Source organism: Vulpes vulpes, chromosome 1, assembly GCF_048418805.1.
Source record: "Vulpes vulpes isolate BD-2025 chromosome 1, VulVul3, whole genome shotgun sequence".
NCBI classification, from domain to species: domain Eukaryota; kingdom Metazoa; phylum Chordata; class Mammalia; order Carnivora; family Canidae; genus Vulpes; species Vulpes vulpes.
Window position 1 is genome coordinate 12,701,996 of NC_132780.1, and position 23,149 is coordinate 12,725,144.

General features: G+C 52.8%; 1 protein-coding gene across 1 annotated transcript in view; it reads right to left on the reverse strand.

Annotated features, from left to right (window-relative positions):
- The window catches only part of ERCC1 (ERCC excision repair 1, endonuclease non-catalytic subunit), a 35,763-nt gene extending 27,421 nt beyond the window's left edge, over positions 1–8,342 (reverse strand). The window contains exons 1-2 of the mRNA XM_072754932.1: positions 8,037–8,342; positions 7,285–7,337 (exon numbers count right to left, since the gene is read on the reverse strand). The gene's annotated coding sequence lies outside the window, so the exon portion shown is untranslated. The remainder of the gene's footprint in view (positions 1–7,284; positions 7,338–8,036) is intronic.
- Positions 8,343–23,149: the final 14,807 nt, after the last annotated feature.

Consider the following 23,149-nt stretch of genomic DNA (forward strand, 5'->3'; position numbering starts at 1 on the left):
CTTTAACCAACAATGTCTAGTAGCAGTAATCAGCTAGAAATTATAATAAAAATAAGGAGTTAGCAAACTAGAAAAATACCAACTGCATGTACACTGGTAACTCTCAGTTTTTTTTTAAATTATTTATTTGAGAGACAGAGAGTGTGGGTGGGGGTAAGAGCAGAGGGAGAGGGACAAGCAGACATGGGGCTCCCAGCACCCTGAGACCATGACCTGAGTCAAAACCAAGAGTTGGATGCTCACACAAATATTTGGTGGTTGGCCTTCTAACAGGCAAACTGGCCAAATTCTCATACTAAAATAGTTTGTTGATTCTTTAAGTTTTTCCTTGAAAATGATCCACATGGGGCAGCTCGGGTGGCACAGCAGTTTAGCACCGCCTTCAGCCTGCGGCGAGATCCTGGAGGCCTGGAGTCCCACATCGGGCTTCCTGCGTGGAGCCTGCTTCTCCCTCTGCCTGTGTCTCTGCCTCTCTCTCTCTCTCTCTGTGACTATCATAAATAAATTTTAAAAAAAATTAATGAATGAAGAATCTTTAAAAAATAAAATAAAATAAAATGATCCAAATGGCAGTTTTCTCTCTTGCCTTCTGATCTTTACATCTCGTTTATTTTTCTTGTCTTATACGGCATTTGCAAAGACTTCCAGGACTGTGACAAACGGCAAAGTTGATCGATTCTCATGCACTGCACATTACAACCCTCGAATATGACTCATCTCATTATCTCCATTCTACAGAGGGAGAAAGTGAGGCACAGAGAAGGTAGTCTCTTGCCCAAGGCCACACAGCAAGGAATCAGTCAAACTTGGGTTACAACCAAAGCTTGTGTTCTCAACCACCGCCTTAAAAGAAAACTCAATAAGCATATTTTTTTCAACAGGCAAAATACTCTGCAAATTTCCACAGGGATCTCTGAATTTTGGATGAGGAGCCGGGGACTTGTGGTCTGGTTCTGGCTCCGCCCCCTTGCCTAGACTCAGTTTCCTCTGGTGATGGAGGGTTGGAAAAGATGGTATCTGAAAGCCACAGAAACTCTGCCTTCGAGTGGAGGAGACAGGCCCCCAAATAGATCATGTTCATTTCCTGTGGCTGCCTAACAAAGTACCACAAACTTGGAGGCTTAAAGCAACAGTTTATTCTCTCACTGTTCTGGAGGCCGGAAATCCTAAATCCAGGTGTCTGGCAGCAGGGCCACAGTCCCCACCCCCCATGCCCCTGAAGGTTCTGGGGAGATCCTTCCTTGACCCTTGCAGCTTCTGGTGGCTCCAGGCACTCTTGGGCTTGTGGCCGGATCACTCCAGTCTCTGTGTTCCTCTTCACAAAGATTCTCCTCTACCGTGCGAGTCCCATCACCCTCTGCCTTTTTCTTCTAAGGACACTTTGCCGCTGGGTTTAGGGGCTGCTTGGATAATCCAAAATGATCTCATCTCGAGATCCTCCCCTTAATTACATCTGCAAAGACCGTTTGTCCAAATCAGCTCACCTCCACAGGGCTCAGGTGGACATATCTTGGGTGGGCAGGGGTACATCATTCAACCCATGACACAGATCAAACGGGAAAACCCATAACAGGGAAATGAATATGTGGCAGTTAGACTGGGAGGTGTCCAAAACTTCATGATTGCACATGCCCATTCCAGCGTGGAATGGTGGAGACCCTCCCTTGAGAATCCAAGTGACCTGAACGTCACTGTTAGAGGCTGTGTGTGTGCTGCCTACTTACTCCTGGACATCCTCAACTCCGAGGATGGGAAGTCTTTTCATGTTTTAAATTAATTTATTTATTCATGAGAGACACGGAGAGAGAGAGACAGGCAGAGGGAGAAGCAGGCTCCATGCAGGGAGCCCGATGTGGGACTGGATCCCATAACCCCAGGATCACACCCTGAGCAGAAGGCAGACCGACGTTCAACCACTGAGCCACCCAGGTGTCACCAGAGGATGGGAAGTCTTGAAGGGAGCTTTTCTTCAACTGTTTTAAAGATTTTATTTGAATGAGAGAGAGGGGGGGGGGAGGGAAGGGGAGGGGAGGGGAGGGGAGGGGAGGGGAGGGGAAGGAAGGAGCAGAGGAAGAAGGACAAGCAGACTCCGTGCTAAGAGCGGGCTAGATGTCAGGACCCTGAGATCATGACCTGAGCCGAAACCAAGAGTTGAACACTTAACGGACTAAGCCCCCCCCCTTCAACTGTTAATGTGGGGTCAAGGGACCTTCTCCTACACAAAAGCAGCAAACAATAGTAAAAAGCAACACTCACACAGCACTTAATTATGCCAGGCCCTGGTCTAAACGTTTAAAATCTATTAACTCACTTAATCCCCACAAAATCCCTTTGAGGTCCTTTTATAGAAGAATAAACTGAGGTGCCAGGAGGTTGCAATTACAGGTTGCAAGTTACAGAGCTAATACTGGAACCCTGCAGTCTGGGTGCAGAGTCTGGGGGCTTGACTGTAACCTAAGATAAACCGTCACATGTTAAATCTGGACTTTGAGAGGACTCCTGGTGAGTCCAGCTGGTTAAATGGCTGGCTCTTGATTTCAGCTCAGGTCATGATATCAGGGTCCTGGGATCGAGCCCCACATGGGGCTCCAAGTTCAATGCAAAGTCTGCTTCAGATTCTCTCCCTTTCCCTCTGTCCCTCCCCCTGATGCTCTCTCTCTCTCTGTCTCTCTCTCTCTGAGATAAATAAATAAATCTTTAAAAAAAAAAAATCTGGACTTTGAGGAAACCACACTCCTAGATCTGTGCTCAGAAAATTGTCCAGCTATGCTGTCAGATAGGGCAGCCATTGGCTGCATGGCGTTCTTGAGTGCTTGAAACATGGTTGGTCCAAAAGACTTAGTGCAGCCAGAAAAAGAAATGTAAAATATTTCATTAAAAATTGCTGATTTGGGACGCCTGGATGGCTCAGCGGTTGAGTGTGCAAAGTGTGATCCCGAAGTCCAGGGATCAAGTTCCACATAGGACTCCTCATGGGGATCCTACTTCTCCCTTTGCCTGTGTCTCTGCCTCTCTCTGTGTATCTCTCATGAATAAAAAAAATAAAACAAAACAAAAAGATTATTTATTTATTTAATTCATGAGAGACACAGAGAGAGAGGCAGAGACACAGGCAAAGGGAGAAGCAGGCTCCATGCAGGAAGCCTGATGCAGGACTCCATCCCCAGACTCAGGAATCACACCCTGAGCCAGAGGCAGACGCTCAACCACTGAGCCACCCAGGTGTCCCAAAAGTTCCTGGTTTTGAAGGATGCCTGGGTAGCTCATTCAGAAGAACATGTGACTCTTGATCTCAGGGTTAAGAGTTCAGGCCCTGTGCTGGATGTAGGGACTACTAAAAAAGATAAACTTAAAAATATGCTGATGATATTGAGCACATGGTGATATAATATTTTGCAGCTCTCCGCTTAAATAATATGCATGAACAAAATTATTTTCACCTGTTCCTTTTTACTTTTTCTAGGGTGGCTACTAGAACATTTAAACTTACACAGGTGGCTTGCATCGTATTTATCACGGGCAGCTCTGGTCCACGGAATTTGCCATTAGCATGTTCTCCATCCGGGAGGACATTGGGTGCTGGGGTGCCATTTGTTCTGGGGCCACTGAACCTTGAGATTTCTTCCCATGTGCTACAACAATCCATCCCAGAAGCACAGTCAAGTAGAGTGACTGATACTCGGGTCAAAATGTGGCCCCTAAAGGAATTTCTAAAATCCTTTCCACCACCATGCCCAGATAGAGAGGCCACAGTACCACATATAGGATTTTGTGGTCACTCTATATAATTTATTTTTTTAAAAGACTTATTTATTTATTTACTTATTATTTTAGAGAGAGGGAGGGGGAGGGCGAAGCAGGCTCCTCGCTGAGCAGAGAGCCTGATGTGGAGCTGGATCCCAGGACCCTGAGATCATGACCAGCCAAAGGCAGATGCTTAACCCACTGAGCCACCCAAGCATCCCTAGAGTTTATTTTTCATTCATATAAGTGTGTGCCTCTACGGAGAATGCTATAAAACAAAAACTTACAAAACTGAGATAGATGCTCGACATAACTGGACAAGCCAGGCTGCCTCAAGGTCCAGAGGTCAACTACAGACTCTGTCCCTTTCCTGGCTGTGATTCTTTCGGTAAGTCACTTGTTCTCACTGGGGCTCAGTGCCTTCATCCAGAAACTGGGAATGTTTGTTCCTGGCCCCGAGGGTTATTGGGGGGATCTCCATGAGGTAGAATGTGCAAAGTGCCCAGCACACTGCCTAGCAGAAAATAATCTACACTGCCCAGGTTTCTTAGGCAGGGAGGGGGGGAAGTGGGGGTTTAGGTAGAGGGATTCCATGCTAGGTTCTGAGCAGAGGGGATGGCTGAGATGGACCTTGAAGGATGGAGAAATATTCACTAGGTGGAGAAGCATGGGGAAGGTATCCTGGCAGAAGGAACCAAAGTTCAAGTTCAGGTAGCATGCCAGAGCACAATATGATCAGGAAAAGGCAAGGGGGTTCAGGCGTGATTTGAGGGCAAAATGAAAGTGTGCTGGGGCAAAGCGGGGGGCAAGAGATGAGGTTGAAGAAGCAGCAGCATTCAGGCCACAGAGGGTCTCGTAGGTCATAGGACTGGAGCACTGGGGAGCCACAGTAGGCTCTGAGCAGGAGAAAGACCTGACAGGAGCAAGTCTGTGTTTTTGCCAGATCCTTCTGGATGGGAGGTAGGTAGTACTGGGGCAGGAAAATGGAGGAGTGGAGGGCAGGATGAAGTGGGGATAGGGGATCAAGTTGGAAGGGGGAAGAGCCAGAACATATGAAATCTTGGGGCACCTGGGTGGCTCAGTGGTTAAGCATCCGATTCTTGATTGGCTCAGGTCATGATCTCAGAGTCCTGGGATCGAGCCTCACATCAGGCTCCCTGCTCAGCGAGGAGTCTGCTTCTGCCTCTGGCTCTGCCTCTCACCCCTCCTCATGCTCGCTCTGTTTTCCTTCTTAATAATAATAATAAATAAATATATATAATAATATATATAATAATAATAAATAAAATATTTTTTTTAAAAAGAACATATGAAATCTTTAAAAGATAGAATGAAGAGGAGGGACAAGCTATGGGGGGAAAGAGAAAGAAGGCATCCAGGATGAGGCCAGGCCTCTGGTCCAGGAGACAGGGTCAGTGGTGGGCCTATGCCTGAGCTGGGGACCCTGGAGGAGGAGGCACAGGAAGGAAGCTATTGAGGTCAGGGTGAAATCCTGTGGGACATCCAGGAGGCAACATCCAAGAGCTGCCCAGACAGTTGAGTCTAAAGGGCAGAAGAGTTGGCCAGGCTGAGACCAGGAGGCTGTCAGAGTTCAGACAGGGCTGAAATCCTGACAGTGGTAGGTGGAGGGTGCAGCAGGGTAATCTCACATCGGGCAACCATAACTGTGGGAAGTGGCCCTGCCCAGCACAGCAGCCTTGGCCCCCAGGTTCTCATGTCTGTCTACACCTGGGGACATGGAGATGGGTAAGCCCAGAGCCCCACAGGAGAGCCTGATCAGTAGAAGAGCCCAGATGCACACAAGCAGTCCATGCCTCCACAGGGAAAAGTGTATGATGAACGTGGGCTCCAGGAAGTACAGAGATCCATTCGCAAGGACTAGGGACAGGGCAAGTGTCAGGACCAGTTCCTAGAAGGGGCTTGGAAAGGGAAAGGGAATTAATTAGAAGTCTCTCAGCTTCAAGTGCAAACACATTTAGGGAAATGTATTGTCTCACGTTAAAAAAATTATAATAATGGGATACCTGGGTGACTCAGTGGATGAGCGTCTACCTTGGGCTCAGGTCCTGGGATCGAGTCCTGCATCAGGCTCCCCGTAGGGAGCCTGCTTTTGTCTCTGCCTGTGTCTCTGCCTGTGTCTCTGCCTCTCTCTGTGTGTCCCTCATGGATAAATAAATAAAATCTTTAAAATAATAATAAGTAAAGGTCAAGGGTAATACCACCTTCAGTCACAGCTTGATCCAGGAGCTCAAATATGACATGAAGTCACTATCCAATCTCTAGGTTCCATTTTTCTCTGATTTTTTTTTCTCCTCTAGAGGACTTTCCTTGAGGTAGTAAAGATGGCCCCAGCAGCTTAGAGCTTACATCCCACCCTCTTAGTGACCCCAAAGGGAAGAAAGGTCTCCTGCCCTGTGGTTCCATCACTCACAAACTGGATTGGGCCACATGTCCACCCTTGAAACAAGCACTTTCATCAGAAGGCAGAACTGGAATGCTCTGATTGGCTGATCCTGGATCATGTTCCCTTCCCGGGAAAGGAAGAGTGGGGTGTGATATACAGGTGAACTGAAATTTAGGCAGGGGTGGTTTCCCAAAGGACAAGGAGAATGCAGAAGGCTGGCAAAGCTACAGATGTCCATGAGGCTCAGAGAAATGGGAGGCGGGGAAACAGATTCCTCATTTGTTAACGAGGCATGGGAATAGTACCTTATCTACTAGGTCTAGAGAGAGGATTCAGAGAAATAATGCAGGTGAGGCATTTAGCAGACTTCTGCAAAAAATAACTAAGTGGCGAATAAATGGCACCTTTTTTTTTTTTAAGATTTTAAGTAATCTCTACTCCCAATATGAGGCTCGAACTTATATCCTGAGATCAAGAGTCACACACTCCATTGCAGGGAGCCAACCAGGTGCCTCTGCAGCTATTATTTTTAAAATACGTCTTTCTGCCTCTCTCTCTGTGTCTCTCATGAATAAATAAATAAAATTTTAAATTTAAAAATTAAATTAATTAATTAAATTTAACTTTTTAAATTTTATTTATGACAGTCACACACAGAGAGAGGCAGAGACACAGGCAGAGGGAGAAGCAGGCTCCATGCACCGGGAGCCCGACGTGGAATTCGATCCCGGATCTCCAGGATCGCGCCCTGGGCCAAAGGCAGGCGCCAAACCGCTGTGCCACCCAGGGATCCCTAATTTTAATTTTAATTTAAAAATTATAATAATGGGATCCCTGGGTGGCTCAGTGGTTGAGAGCATCTACCTTCATTTCAGGTCATGATCCCTGGGTCATGGGATCAAGTCCCGCATCGGGCTCCTGCATAGAGCATGCTTCTCCCTCTGCCTGTGTCTCTGCCTCTCTCTCTGTCTCTCACGAATAAACAAATAAAATATTTTTAAAAATAAATAAAATAGTAATCAATACTGCCACTGCTGAGGATGAACAGAATCTGTATGCTGGGAGGTCATGAGCTCCCAGGCACAGGATGTGACCTAAAATTGAACAAGCACACACTGGAAGCTCATGCAGTCTACCTCCTGCAAGCTCGGTGCCCAACTGGTTTCTTTCCAGGCTTCTGTCACCAGATCTGTGAAATGGGAAGAGAGTTTGAATTAAAACACAAGGCTGTTTTAGATGCCTCTTCTCATCAGATTGCAGTCAGCTCACCTTCTCAGAGAAAAGCCTTTCCTGACTCCTCTTGACAAAATATCCTCATTCATTCATTCATTCATTCATTCATTCATTCAAGTGATCTCTACACCCTGCATGGGCCTCAAACTCACTACTCCCAGGTCAAGCCAGCCAGGTGCCCCGTCCCCCTTTATTTTAACAAATCATCGTATTTTACTTTCCTTATAGCACTTAATCACAATCTGAAAGCATCTTATTTACTTTTTGCCTCCCCATTAGAACGTCAGTCCCATGGGAGGCCTGCTCAGGGCGTGATCCCACCCCGGGGGTAGAGTCCCGCATCGGGCTCCCTGCATGGAGCCTGCTTCTCCTCCTGCCTGTGTCTCTGCTCCTCTCTCTGTGTGTGTGTGTCTCTCGTGAATAAATAAATAAAATGTTTTTAATAAAATATTTTTTTTAAAGGAATGTAGCCTCAGGAGGGCAGGAATCGGGAATCCCTGTCTTGTTCACGGCTCTGCCCCAGTCACCTGCCCCCAGTGCCTGGCACACAGGGGGCCCTTGATAAATTCCTTGAACACGAGATAAACATCACTTCTGCGAGGCAGTAAGCTCCCCCATTGGCAGAGGCATCCAGGCTGAAGCAGAGGGATCGTACCTCGCAATTCATGCTGCAAGGCCCCTCTCCGGCCTCAGTGTCTCAGTGTCGTCGTTAGTGAAGTGGGTCCGCGGGCAGGTGGCCCCAGGCCCCCTTCCTGCCTGCGATCCCCGCGGCGGCCACCAGGGGGCGCGGCGCCCCTGCCCACAGCCCGCCCGCGGCCGCCGAGCCCCGGTGGACGCGTCCCGACGTCCCTGGAATGTTCTGCGCCCCGGGCGAGCGGAACCCGGGAGGCTCGAGCGGATGCGAGGCGTCCGAGGCCGGCGGGCCGCGCTCCTCGCCGCGCAGGGGGGCGGGCGGGCGGGAGGTGACTCAGGCGCGCGCCCCCGGCCCCCGGCGCTGGCGAGGGGGCGCGCACGGCCTCGGGAACCCGCGCGGCGCCGCGTCCATTTTTACCCGAGCGCCGCTAAAAATAGTCGCCGCGCTCCGAGCCGAGCCCGAAATAGCGGCCCCCAGATAAGGCAGGACGACTCAGCGCTTCCGGGGAGCGGAAGGGGAGGCAGCGGGGGGCGGAGGATGGAGCCGGGCTCCGCGGGGCCTCGCCGCGCCGTCCCGGCCGTCCCCCCGCCCGCCCCCTGCCCGGGCCACCGCGCTGCCCCCGGCGGCCCCGCGCCTGTCACCAGCCTGGCTTCCCGCGCCCCCCGCCACCCAGCTTCCCGTGCAGCCCTCATCCCCGACCGCTGGCCCTCCGCTCCGCTCCCCTGCCCTGCCCCGCCGCCGCCGCGTCCCCAGCGGGTGCTCGGCCCTCCGCCTACCCGTCCCTGAGCCCTGGCCCCGCTCTCCCCCACCCGCCACCCCGACCTCAGGCCTTCCTGACTCTGCCTCTGCACCCCCCATCCCAGTTCTCCGCCCAACTTCTATGGGCAGGGGTGGGTTGTGGGGAGAGGGGAGGGGGTGGGGAGACCACAGGAAGTCAGACAAGCTGAGGGCTCGGGGTGAGGCACCTTGACTTCTTGGTTTGCTTCTACAGTGGACCCGGTAGGTCTGTGTCTGGGTCGGTGCCAGTTTCCTCCCCTATGTCCAGCCTTAGGATTCAGGCTGGGGCCAGACAGGAGGTCTTCCGGTCACCAATGTTGGGGGTCTCCGAGCCGGCAGCCCAGCCCTCTGTGCACAGCCCTGCGCTCACTGTGTTGTTCCCAGCAATCCTAAGCCCACCACAGTTCTCCCTTGCAAGTCTGTGATTGGACAAAACAGCTCCAGGCCTGGGAATGGGCATTGATTGAAACAGCCAGAACCCTGCTTTTTCTGGGCCCAAGTGACCCCTTTGCACTTGGATCCTCTAAGGCACCTTCCCATTCTGATATCCTGTGGCTTTCAGTGCTTAGTCCAAGAATCAGCTTCAAGGAATCTTACATTGCATTTTCTAAAGGTCCAAAGGCAACACCTACATCTTCTAGTGTCTGAAACATCACAGGACAGACGGACTGCCCTGTTCTTTTGTGGCCCCAGAAAGCAGGATGTAGTAGACAGATGTTGGTTCAGGTAGAACTGCCTGGCTGTGGATGGAAGGCCTCAGGTGGTCGTAAGGTCCCTGTCCCTAGAGGACCCCAAGCTTCAGCCAGATTCCTACTTGTTTTATTGTCTGGATGGCTGGGGGACCTCACTACCAGGCAAATGGACTGAACTGGAAGGTCTAAGGCATGAAGAATCATGTATTTGGAATCAAGGAATGAAGAAGCTGGAAAGGTCTGCCAGGACCAGATCAGACTGGGTCTTGTGGGCCATGCTCAGGAGCTCAGACTACTCCCCCAGGGGCACTGGGGAGTCATAGCAGGTTCTGAGCAGGGGAGAGACAAGGACAGATTTATGCTTTAGATCTTTCCAGCCTTATGGAGGTAGATAGAGGAGGACAGGGCAGATAGGAGAGACGGGAGGTAGGGAGGACCAGACTTGGTGGCCAAGAGGCTGTGGACGGAGGGGAGCCACTGGGATGAGGCCCAGGTTCCTGCCAAGGTATCAGGGTGGGTGGTGGGATCCCCCTGAGATGAGGCCTAGGAGGAGGAAGGAGCAGATGTGGGTGGAGGATACCCAGATAAATTCCAAAACCAGTCCAAAGATGGTGAATTTTAAATAATAAGGTCTTTTTTAATTTATGGAGAGTATATTGGTTATACTTTGAAAAAGTTTATTTTGTTCCTCCCTCTGATCCCTACTTCTCACTGTTAACTATTTCTTGTGTATGTTGGCCAATAGGATTCAAAGAGCTTTCACCATGTCCTTCCTGGCCGGTGCTAAACCCCTGCCCGGGAGTGGTGACCTCACTCAAATCACCACTCAGTGTGTGGGCTAGGCACCAGTGCTGTGCCCATCTTAGAGAAGTGAAAACTAAGGCCTGGAGAGGTGCATGGAAGTCCTTTCACCTGCCTGGCTCTGACAGCTTTTCAATATTGAAGGCTTGGGAGCTGATGAAGTCAGAGAGGGAAGGTCCATAAGGCTAGAGTCTAGACCCATGGGGAACTGCACCAAGGAGGGGGAGCAGGGGGTGGAGGGGAGAGAGCACAGTGGCGGGGTCAAGGAAGGCTGCCTGGAGGAGAAGTGAGAATAGTCAGAAAGGTGGCTTCCAGAGCCTTCTGATGAAGAGTTTGAATGGAATGAAATCACTTCCTTGGGGGGAGGTGGCTGAGTTATCACTGGCAGCAGGGCAGCACCCCTCCTCAGGCCCGCAGGACCCCAGAGGTGTTTATAGGAGATTGGGGCTGCTTGATGACATTTCAGGGACACAGTGATAGCACAGCGGGCTGTTATGACGTCTGAGTGATTCGCCAACTGCCTATTACAACCAGCATCTCTAGTCATGCCCTGGGGGGGGGGGGGGGGGGGATGAGGATAGGAGGAAGTGACAGGCCATGGGTGGGGGTGGGGGCGACAGGGAGGCAGTCGTGCAAAGACCAGGGACTCAGGAGCTGAGAGATGTATTCTGTCCTTTGCCCTGGGGAAGGGTGGCCCAGAGGTGGGATGTGAGGACCCATCTTTTGGGGGCTGTTTCTAGTGAAGGACGTCTGGCTTCAAGGAGCTGGGGCTGGGGTGGAATTGGTCTGGGCTCAGAATCAGGGGTCAGCCCGAGGCTGCTGGGATCAGGGACTAATGCTTTGTTCACTGCTGTGTCCCCATCACCTAGGACATTGCCCCCTCAATACATCTTTGTTGAATGACAGCATCAAACAAAAGGGGTCAGCGTTCTCTGGGACTCAGTTTACCCTCTTGCCTAAAAGCTGTGGCCAGCAGACCCCCTCAGCCAAAGGCGCCCGTAGCAATACCCCTCCCCACTGAAGGTCTCGGACCCCAGCCGTTGCTTCTCCAGTGGGGCCGAGAGGTGACCAGGAAAACGAGTCCGCGCCTCCGGTGGCCTCCGCCCACATGTGATGTAACAAGCCGCTAGGGGATCCCGACCCTTTTCCCTCCCTTGGGTTGGGGCGTGGAGAGGAACCGGGAGTCCCGACTCTGGCCCCTCCTCCGGGCCTGGCGGTGTTACACAACCCGACGTCGCGTCCCCAAGGATGTCGCCGGACGTCCTGACCGGTCCGGGGACAATGGGCGGAGAGTGCCCCTCCTGCCAGGAGCCCAAGTGGCAGGGGTGCCCCCTCCTCTGATTCACCCATGTTTCCGGCCCCTTTCATCCTCCTCCTTCTCCCCAGGGATCCTTAACTCCCCCAAACTCTCTACCCTCGATTCTCGCACCCCCTATAACTCGGCTTTTTTTGCACGACCTACCACATATTTACACTCCGCCTCCTCCCAGCTCCCGGCCCTCACTCCGGCCACTGTGCTTCTCGAAACTTCCATTCTCCCATGGCTGCCCTCATTCACCCATCCCAGGGCCCCTCTTCCGGCTCCCTCAAACCCCTCCCCCCTCCTACCCCGGCCGCCCATCTTCTCCCTCGGCCCACCCCCCACCGTGATCTCAGTCTTCCCCAAACCCCCCTCCACGTCCCTAAACCGACCCCCTACTCCTCTCTCTTGTCCCTGATCTCGGTCCCAAGTCTCCTCTTGTCTTCTCAAAACTACCAGGATATCCCAAGCTCCTGTCCCCCCTCCCCCATCGCGTCCCCCCCCCCCAGCCGCCCCTCCCTCCCGCCGCTCCCCGCCCCCAGGCCCCGCCGGCGCGCGCCCCTCCCCGGCCGCTCCCACGCCCGGCGCGGGTTCCCAGGCCGCCCCCCCGCGGTGGCCCAGAGACCCAGTTTGCGGCCGCAAAACATTGGTCTCCGGGCAACAGGCCCCGCCCCCCCCGGGGCGGCCCCAGCGATCGAGCCCGGCCGGGCCGGGGCCGGGGGGCGGCGAGGCTGCGGGGCCGGGACTGGAGTTGGGATCCCTCGCCCCTGGAGGCCCGCGGGGCACAGAGACCCGGAGACCGGGAGCCAGCAACGCGGAACTCGTAGATTCGGGGCCCCGGGGCAAGAAGCTTACGGGGAAACTCCTGGAGGCCGAAGGCACAGGGAGCTGTCTGGGACGCTGGGCCACGAGTCAAAGCGAGCGAGGACGGGGCCCCCCAAATAAAAACCGAGATAGCGAGGTGAACACGGACAACACAACCCCAGGCCCGCAGGGACGTCTCCGAAGGCTGGATAATCTACCTCTGATCTCAGGGCCTTTGCACTTTGTCACAGGGACTTCCCCTCTCTGAGTCTCAGTTTCCGCGTCGGTAAAATGGGTAGCGCGCTTAGCATGTGGGGCTGTTGTGATGATTCAGTTAATTCGCCGACTTCGGGCTCGGAGCACAGTTCTGGCACATACCGTACATTCATTCGTGCAACAGATATGCATCGAGCACCTATGATTTGCTAGGTCTACGACCTGACTAGGACAAAGATCTCTGCTCTCCTGGGAGCTCTAGCTTTGGGTATGGGGAGGGAGGTGGTGAACGATGCATAAACATAAATAAACAAGGTATGCAGCCACTGGAAAGTACTGAGCGCTGGGGAAGTGCGGAGAAAGGGAGGGTTGGACATGTCATCTTAAATAGAGTATCAGGGAAGGCTTACAGGAGGAGGTGGTGTCTGAGCAAAGACCAGAGGTGAGTGATGGGGCTGCCGTGCAGGAATCCCACCTAAGAGTATCTCATCTTGCCAGCAGCAAGTGCAAAGGCCTTTAGGTGGGAACATGTCTGGAGTCTTGGAGGAACAGGGAGTCCGGTGTGAGTGCCTGGAACACAGAGAACAAGGGGAGGGGAGTGGCAGAGACAAGGGAGAGGGAGTAAGGTCAGATTGTGCAGGACTTTATGGGCCATGGGGAGGCCTTTGACTTTTACTCTGAGTGAGTCAGGAGTCACGGGAGGGTTTTGAGCAAAAGAGGGGCACGAACTGATGTTGATTTGAGCAGCATCTCTGGGTCTGTATGTAGGGAATGGATTTTGAGAGGCAAAGGTGGAGGTAGGGAGACCAGGGAAGAGCCCCAGGCCAGGTGTTTTGCATAACAGGTGATGGTGACTGGACTAGGGGCAGCAGGGGTCCCATTCTGGAAGTGTTTGAACTGAGAGCAACAAAACTTGCTGACAAGCACATTCATGGCAAGCCCTCAATAGATGGCAGTAGTTACCATTATGTTAGGTGGTGCTCACAGCATCTCCATAGAAGTCATATCACACACACACATACACACACACCGTTTCACAGATGCAGGAACTGAGCCCCAAAGAGGTCACTCAACTTGCCTAAGGACTCACAGCTCGGTCAGGCTCCAAAGATGCTATGGTTCTACTTCTCTGTCAAGGTGACTGTTGTCAAATTCACAACACCCTCAGTGCCCGGAGCTACACTCAAACTCCTCTCTGTGAGCCCCAGGGCTCCTGTAGCAAGATCCTCCTTGGCCATACCCAGTAGGCAAAGCGGTAGCCCAACAGGAGAATGCCAACTGACTGGTGTTCAGGTTGTTAGCCAGTCACCCATGCTGGCCGGGGACACTTGCTCAGAGGCAGGCAGGTACACGCAGAGAGGGTCCGCCCAGAACCTCCCAGCCCAGCATCTGCCTCCCACGCTTAATCCCAGCGCTGGTCCTGGCACACCCCAGCGCTGCCTGCAGCGACCTGCTAAACTGTCACCAGCTCGCACGCAGACAGGGACGTGGCCCTCCACCAGGGAGGTGCATTTGTAGGCATTGTGCAGAAAACATTGAACTTCTGTGTCTTTCTATCCCTCAATGTTCCTCTTTTTTTCTTCCTCTCTTTTTGACTCCCAAGTCTCTATCTTGCTGTCTGCTCAGACCCCCCACTGCCACTCCCACTCCCTTCTCTTATTTGAATCTCCACACTCTGATCTTCTACCTACAGTGAAAATCACTCTTGTCCCTGGCCACCAGTCTCCATAGAACCTCACCTATTATGTGGCATCAGAACCTGGCGCTGGAACAAGTATGTGGAGGCCCTAGGTCAGCGGTTCTGGCTAGCTGATCCGAAGCACCCCAGGTGGTGGTGGGGAGGATCTCACATGTTCTAATCCCTGCCACCTCTTTCTCTGAGATTCTGACCCACAGCTTCTGGGTAGGGGACTGGAGAAATCCACCTTTAAAAAGCTCCCTAGGTGACTGGGACCCCTGTTGGCCTGCATTAGTTACTCCTTCTAGTTTTGCACGTGGGGAAGAACAGAAGTTCAGAGAGCAGAGGCCCCATCCCAACATCATACAGTAGTCACTGTGAGGGACTCCGAGCTTTCCAGAATCAGTGGAATCCCCTTGGTAGTTAAATAATAAAATCAAAAAAGACTCAGACAGAAAGAGAGACCCAGAAATGAATGGAGACTCAGGATATAGAGACTTAGGAAAAGAGGGAGTACCAGGGATAGGCAGAGCCTCAGAAAGGAACTTAGGGGAACAGAGACAGGGACAGAGATGCACAGAGATATTGAGACAGAGACAGAGAAGCAGGGGTCAGAAAGACACAGAGAGACACACACACACATTAAGAGGCAGGACCAAGCCATTTAGGGGGATAGAGATACCCCAAGAGGGAACATTTTCTTTTCAATGAGACAGTATACACATGGCCCATGTTTTACAGGCCTTCCTTCCTAGAAGCAGCCTGTGCCATAGTTTGGCAATTGCAAGCTTACCAAGCCAGGTCTCCTCCCCAGGCCCGGTATGTAGGATGCACATTAAACGCATTTATATAACCTGCCCTCTGTGCAGAATCTAGGAGCTTTACATAACATAGCCCTGTGAGTCATGCTGCAGACATGGGGCACTGACCCGACACACCCAACAAGAGGGGACCCCCTCACCCAGGACCATTATCTGTAAGTGACTCTGCGAGATGTGAGGGATCACACGTTTCGCTGAAGAGGAAGCAGAGGGCCAGGGGAGGGCAAGGCACTTGCTCTGGGTCACACAGCCAGGATCCAGCAGGACGGGAATTCCAGCCATATCTGCCTGATTCCATAGCCTTTGCATCACAAGGCACCAAGAAAGACAATGACTGTCAATACCCTCTGATGTGCTTTCCAGAGGATAAGAAATTCAGACACTAATAATAATAATACACCCACACCCACCATGTATTGAGTGCACTGTGCTATAGTGAGTACTTTACAAACACCATCTCATTTATTCCAAAACCCAGTGAGGTAAGGACAGAACCCAGTTATTAAATAACATAATTACACCCGTTATGTACAGAGCACTTACTATGTGCTATGTGCTTAACAGGACTTCATAGAGTCACAGTTCTGGAGGTGAGTGATGTTATCACCCCCATTTCAGGAAGGAAAGAGGATCGGAGAAATGAAGTTACAGGCCAAGGTCATAGAAGGGATATTTGAACCCAGGTCGGTCTGGCTGGTTATCGCTGCCACCCATTCCCCGAGACGTGCCCGCAGTACACCCATGCACACGTGTAACCAGTCTAACATCTAGCACCAACATCTTAAATACTTTAGTTCAGAGCTCCCGCCTCATATTCTTTCTCTGCTCAGGAGGACCTAACCGGGCCTGCAATCCACTTCACCTCCCCTACCCCTGGGGAGGGACCCTCTCCTCTTCTTGCAGCCTCCGTCTCACCGCTCGGCCGGCGCCTGTAAAAGGTTCCTGCCCCTTTAAGAGAGCGAACAGTCGGCCGGCGTTGCCCAGCAGCACCAACGTGGTTGCCAGGCAACGTCAACAAACGACGCGGCCGCCGTCTCCGCGCACCCCCCCCTCCCGCCCGCGCAGACGTGGTGACGCGACGGGCTGTGGAACGCTGTCGCCTAGCAACGTGAAGGCTGTTTGTCCCGGCTCGGCTGCGCGGCCGCACAGGGCGCAACCAGGACCGGCCCGGGCGGACAGACAGGCCGACCGGGAGCCCGGGGTGGGGGGGTGGGCTGCGGTGATGGGAGCGGGGGAGAACCGGGTCCCCAAATTGCCGGTTTCCCTTTAGACAACCGCCGTCTGCTTGTCGCCCGCTCCTCCTGTCTGACCCCGGACCGCCTCCGCTCGGGTATCTGTTCGTCTGGGCCCCCTCCTCCCCGGCATGTCTGTTTGTCCAGCGTCTCCCGCGCCGTGGCTGTCTCATATTCCCCCCCAAAACAATAACAACCAAAATAGACACAAGCTTTTGCCTCAGCCTCCCGGGTTTCTGGGTGCACTGTTGTTATGGAGGTCAACCAGTGGAGACAAAACTGTACTCGCGCGCACAGTTGGAGCCACAGCCCGAGAGAGCACCCTCCCGAGCCTTTCCCCGCTCCCCCTCGGGTTCTGATTTCTTGCCTGTCCTTGAGCCTCTTTCATCAGACAGGCAGCCCCGTGGTCCTTCCATCCTGTGTCGGAGATGCTGTCCACAGCTGGGAGGGTCTAATAGCTCATTCCCAACTTCTTCCCCCCACCAACACCCCCCATACAATAGCTTCATGTGACCAGGGCTGAGGCGGATCTCCAAGCAGAGAGAAAAAATTGGGTGTGTGACAGTGTGAATGGATGTGACTTGGAGGTGCATGACTCTGCCAGTGACAATGTGTACGTCTGGTATTTCCTGTGTGAAAGCATGATCATGAGGGCTTCCTTTGTGAGTGAAAGAGCAACTAATTACCAGACTCAGAGTTTCCCCAGCTTGCATTTGTGTATCTGGATATATGGGTATTTGGAGCCCTGCTAACTCTGTGTGTTTGCATGTGTGTGTGTGTGTTCGTGCATGCCAGTGTATAGTTGTGTCTCTGCATGTGGTCATATGTGGAAACTGTGTAAGCACAGTGCCTGTGTACGGTTTTGCCTCTGGTTTGCATTTCTAGTCCTTTGTGTGTGTGGTTCTGAATCTCATATAGGTCACGTGCGTGTAACTATACGCAGGTACCTGTTGTAGTGAGCAGATTATCTCTAGAGTTCTCTCTCCAGCATTTATCACAATTTCTACTAGTTATACATTTGTTTATCTACAGTCTGTTTCCTCCACTGGACTGTGTGCCCCATGAAGGCAGGGCCCAGAGCTGTTGTCACCGCTGGGTCCCCAGCACTGCCCTGCACACAATAGGTACTCAGTAGTTATTTGTTGAGTGAATAAATCAATGATTCATGTGTGTCCATGTCAAGTGCACGCATTGGTGTAACTGTGAGGGTGGTTCTGTGCTTCTGGGTGGTGGTCTCCTCTGTGCGGTTCGGATCACAGGAGGAGGCATTGTGTCTGGCTGCGCAGCTCTAGTTTTCAGTACTCGCCACCCTATGTGACGCATAGGAGGGCCTCAGTCAATATTTGTGGACTTGAAACTGTGTGCTTCTCTCTTTTAGCATTAGGACCTCTACATACCTCAGTTTTCTCATCTGTCAAATGGAGATAGTAATCGGCCCACTCATGGGACTGTTGTGGGAAGTAAATGAGTCTGTACAGAGAGCATTTAGAAAGTGCCTGGCACACAATAAATATTTACAAAAATAGCACTTTTGATCGTCAGCAGTATTATTACTTCCTGTTTATTCGGCCCTGGATGCGTATGTCCTGAATTCAAGTTACAGACTCGGGTGTTAGCTGTGTGGTCGTGACCTACTTCTGAGTCTCAGTTTCCTTCCTATAAAATGGGCACTTCTCCTCCAGAAGTGACTGTAGCCAAATGAAGCCATGTCTGTTAAGTCTTGGTCCTGGTGTAAGAATGCAACGAGCACTCAGAGTCTACAAGGCCCAGTGACGATCATCACTGTGAAGCTCAGGTTCTTGGGAAGGCCAAGGAGGGGTGGAGTTTGGGGGTGGGGGGGAGGAGTAGAGGTTCAAATCCTTCAAGGGGACCAGGAATGCAGAGTTGAAAAAAAGAAAAAGTATCCACTGAGGCAGGCTGATGGAAGGTCAGATTCCAGAAAGGACTTCTTCCAAGCACCATGAAGGGCTAAGGATTAAAAGAAGCTGGAGCTGTCCGGAGAGCTGCCTGGAGGAAGAGAGACCAGTCTGAGTCTTGCAGGCTGGTTGGTGGGATTTGGGGAGGGGGTAACGGTAGCAATGATCTTAAGGTACAGTGTGTAGACACCATTAGGGGCTCTGGGGGGGGACTTCTGTCTTGTTCTCGGCTCTGACACCAGTGGCTAGACTGCCTGACACAGGGGCCCCGCTGAGGAGTGTGTTTGGTGGATTGGATGAATACAGAGTGGATGAATTTCATCCCACAACAACCCGGGAGTCTGGGTCTGGGGGGGGAGTGGGGAAGGCCCGAGGGCATGCAGGGCTGGCTCTGGGCCCTCGGCCTGTGGGTACCCCCTCCCCCGGGCCTGCCCCCACCCCCACCCCGCCGTTCCCACAGCTCAGCGCCGTGGAGGGCGTGGAAGGGGCCGGGAAGGGAGTGGCAAGCGGCCGGCCTGCTGCCCGCCCTGGACGGATGCCCGGAGTGTCTGCTGCAGGAGGGAAAGGGTAGCTCAGGCGCCTGAGTCACCTCAGAGAAACCCCGGGGCCGCATACCTGGCCGCTGACATCACCCAGCCAGGGCACCCCCGGCAGCCCAGACAAGCGGACTGAATCACAGGCGGAATTCAGCCACCGCGGGCGCGGGCACGTGGCCCGCTGTGACCCCCCCAGGAGACACCTCCGCGCGGCCAGTCTGGGTGCGGGGGCCGCCGGCAGGCCGCACGGGGGTCAGGGAGGGGGCACCGGGGCCTGAGTCAGGGACGGGCGGCTACCGGCGGGGACCACCGGCCGCAGGCATCCCCGACGTGCAGGAGGGACAGCGTGGGGGGGGGGGGGCAGGGGGCGGAGAGCGGCGGGGAGGCCCCAGCGCTGGAGGAGGAAGCCCGCGTGGGTGTGACCGGGAGGCTGTGGCTTGCGGGCCCGCGGCTGGATGACCTGCCGGGGTGGGGTGGGCCCCGCTGCTTGCGCAGGGAGCCACGGGGTCAGGGAACAGGGCCATCGCCATACAATGCGCTCACGCACGCACGCACACGCACACCCACACCTGCAGGCACGCGCGATCTCGCACACTCCGATCCCCAGGTGGTGAGGCCCTGTAGCCATCCAGCCCATCCAGCCGGGGGCTGCGGGGCCTCCCTGCCTGGGTTGGCACCTGGGCCTCACACCACACGCAAGCCTGCAAGTTGGGCAGGTTCCGCAAGGGCTCCCGGCCTTAGTTTCCTTATCTGGGGAATGGGGATGATACTACTTTTCGCCCTGAGCGCTTAAGCTCACGGGGAACATACTTTCTGCCAGACACTATTCTAAGCACTTTGCATATGAACTCATGTACTCCTAAAAACCAGGATTGGGGGGAGGTGTCCTGTTCTCCCCCACTTCACAGATAAGGACATTGAGGCTCGGAGAAGTTAAGTTACTTGTGCAGGGTCACACAGCTAGTGCCCACCCTATGGTGTTACTGGAAGGGTTAAACAAGAAAATACGGTGGTGGGATGCCTGGGTGGGACGCCTCAGTGGCTGAGCCTTTGGCTCAATCCCCGGGTCCCAGGATTGAGTCCCGCATTAGGCTCCCCATGGAGAGCCTGCTTCTCCTTCTGCCTGTGTCTCTGCCTCTGTCTCTCTCATCAATAAATCAATACAATCTTAAAAAAATAAAAATACAGTGGTTCTAGGGGGGCCTTGCTGGCTCATTCAGTGAACCATGTGACTCTTGATCTTGGGGTCATGAGTTGGAGCCCCACACTGGGTGTCTGGCTTAAAGAAGAGGATAGAGTGGTTCTGCATAACATAGCACCTGGCACATGGTCATTTTCTTAAATGACTGTTACCATATTATTACTGCTATTCTGATTATTTTCATCCTAAATCCAGCCAGAAAGGTCTTCAAAACAGTCATCTTCAACACCTCGGGTTGGTCCTTCCTCTCAGCTTTCCACAGTCTCTGCTGCTTCCCCTTCTTTGGTCTTACATGTCTACAGTAGGGAGAGAGCGCTCCTTATCTAAATCTTTTCAGGACTTGGTGGTTGTCCAGACTCACCTCTACCAGGAAGTTCTCCTGGCTTGCTCTAACATCGCAGACCACTCTTGCCAACCAATGCCTGGAGTGATGATAGCCAGTGACACACCATTGCACTGTGTGGGTCTGGGTTGGGGGTGAATGAGAAGCTAACCTGCACAGTGAAGGGGTTCACAGCACCCCTGGCCCATGGCCTGAGACAGGCCAGCAGCTGAGAGTGGCCTCTGCTTAGCTAGGTCTGCAGGCCTAGAGATGTAGAACTGTGTGTGTGAGTGCATGTTGGAGTGGGGTGTGTGATCTGTGTGCCTTGTTCTATAGGTTTTCATGCAACTCTGAGCAAGTCCATAGAGGCTCTTTGGGCCTATGCATCTGTGGGTGCATCTCAGCACAAAGAAATTCCATGAGTCCACAGCTCTGGGGGGATCTTACCTGGCAGTGGGGTAAACTCAGCCAGTTTGTGCATGTGGAGTTGTGTGTCTGTGCAGACCGACAAAGGAGCATGTCGGTACCTATGTGGTTTGGTGTATGCACACCTCTGTGCTGTGGATGCACAATGGTGTGTGTTTGGCTGTGTGTGTGTGTGATTGTGCACTGACTTCGTTATCTGTGTATCTATGCAGACAAAAGTGAAAGGCATGTGCCTGTGTATCTGCTGCATGTACGTGTCTTTCTGCCTCCACGGTTTGGATTCTGTAAATCAAACCTGCTTCTTTGCTGTACCCCTGAAAAATGTGTCCACACCAACCCAATCCAACTCACCAAGGATTGGAAAGACCCAAGGTCACCAGCTCGGCTCAGTTCCCCCCTTAGATCCAGGCAGGAAGTATGAGCAGGCCGACTGTTTATCAACACCTGGAGCCAGGCCCCAACACCCACGTACAGCCTCCCCGCCTGTCAACTGGTCTATAACATCTTTCCCCCTCAAAGAGCATGATGGCAAAGGAACAGAGAGGCCTCGATATGCTTCTGTCTGAGACAATCTGTCAGGGTTTGAATGCATAAATGAGTGAATGGTGAAGATTCATTTAGTCAACAAATGTTTATTGAGTGCCTACTGAATGCCCGGCACTGTGCTGGACCTGGCTGTGACCCGGACAGCCTCAGCCCAGGCCTCAATTACAATGCAGCCTGGTGGGAGAGAAAGATCCAATTCCCAGAGGGTGATGAATACAGAGAGACAGAGCTGGGAGGGGGGCTGCCTCGGAGGGCTACCTGGAGGAAGAGGCTAAGCAAGGGACAGGGAGAGTGCTTCAGGCAGAGGACAGAGCACATTCAAAGACCTGAAGACAAGGAGGGAGACCATGACATCTAGAACATGGAGAGCTGGCACAGGCCAGGTTATGGTGGACCTTGTGGGCCACAGTGAATGAGGAGTTTGAATTCCAAATGCAAATGTGCTGGGAAAGTCAAGCTAGGAGTCCCCCATCTGGACTACTTGGCTTCCCTGACACGCTACAGACACCCACTCCAGGAGGCCTCCGGGACTGCTGAGTGGGGAGCTGGCCTAGCTGGCCGGTAAAACTATTCAGTGCTGGGTACCAAGGGGCCAGCAGTAACTAACCCGCCTGGCCCTACAGTCATGGAGGTCACAGTCACAACAGCAAGACACACACTTCCAGGTGCATCCCACCCCCACCCTACTCCATGACGCAGAAACCCCCACAGACATTTCTTTTGGGGGCTGAAGCCCCAGCATCACCCAGGGGCTTGCTGGAAATGCAAAAGGCTCCATCAGATCAGCCCTGTAACCAGATTCCCCAACTGATTCGCCATCACACCAACAGCTGAGACGCCCTGCTCTCAGGCTTCACCTCCTAGTTTCTTTTCTGTACAATGTGGATAATAACACAACCTCCTCCTGGGGCTGGCCCGCTGTGAAGATTAACTGAGGTAACGTGCATGAAAGCACCCAGCACAGCCTACTAAGCATTTGCTTTCCTCCTCCTCTTCCTCCTCCTTTCTTCTCAGTATTAAATTAGAGAGCCAGAAAGGGCTTTCAGAGCCCACTGTCATCCAGCTGTCTTGCTCTGTGGATGGGGAAACTGAGGAACAGGGTTGCAAGAGTTTTGTTCAGGGAAAGATAGAAGGATGTGCTGAGGTCCACCTTTGGCAGAGTTGCCTCCAGGGCTGCTTAAAGGATCCTCTGAGCAAGGGGGAGTTGGCACTGCCACCCCAGCCCCCACCCATGGGGGCAGAAGGCTGAGGGTTCCCTCTTCCCCCTCCCCATGCAGAGCCAAGCCCTCCAGAGCCAGAGCAGGTATGTACGTGTGTGAGTGAGTGTGTGTGTCTTGCCCTCTCCCCTATATTCCGGTCCTCCTCCTCCTGGAAACTCCCTGGGATTGAGCCCTGTGAAGAAAGATTTGCCTTGCCCACCCCATACTCTGTGAACAAGGTGTGCATACCTGTGTGTGTGTTTGTGTGTGTGTGCATGTGTGGTCACCAGGGCTAACGTTTCCCTTAGGCACAGAGGGCACGGCACTAGAGCCTATGGTAGTTTTAGGGCCTCACCCCCAAAATGCAATTTCTTTTAACATGAGAAGAAAAAAAAAAACCCTGAACTTCTAAGTAAAAGAAAATGTTCTAATATATAGTATTCTCTGTCTTTATACCAATGCAGTCATAATAATCCCATTTTATTATTTTTCTAAAAGATTATTTATTTGAGAGGGAGAGAGAGATTGAGAGGGGCAGAGGGAGTCAGGGAGAGAGAATCTCAAGCAGACTCCCTACTGAGTGCACAGCCCCATGCAGGATTCGATCTCATGACCCTGAGATCATGAACTGAGCTGAAATCAAAAGTGTCAGACCCCCAAATGACTG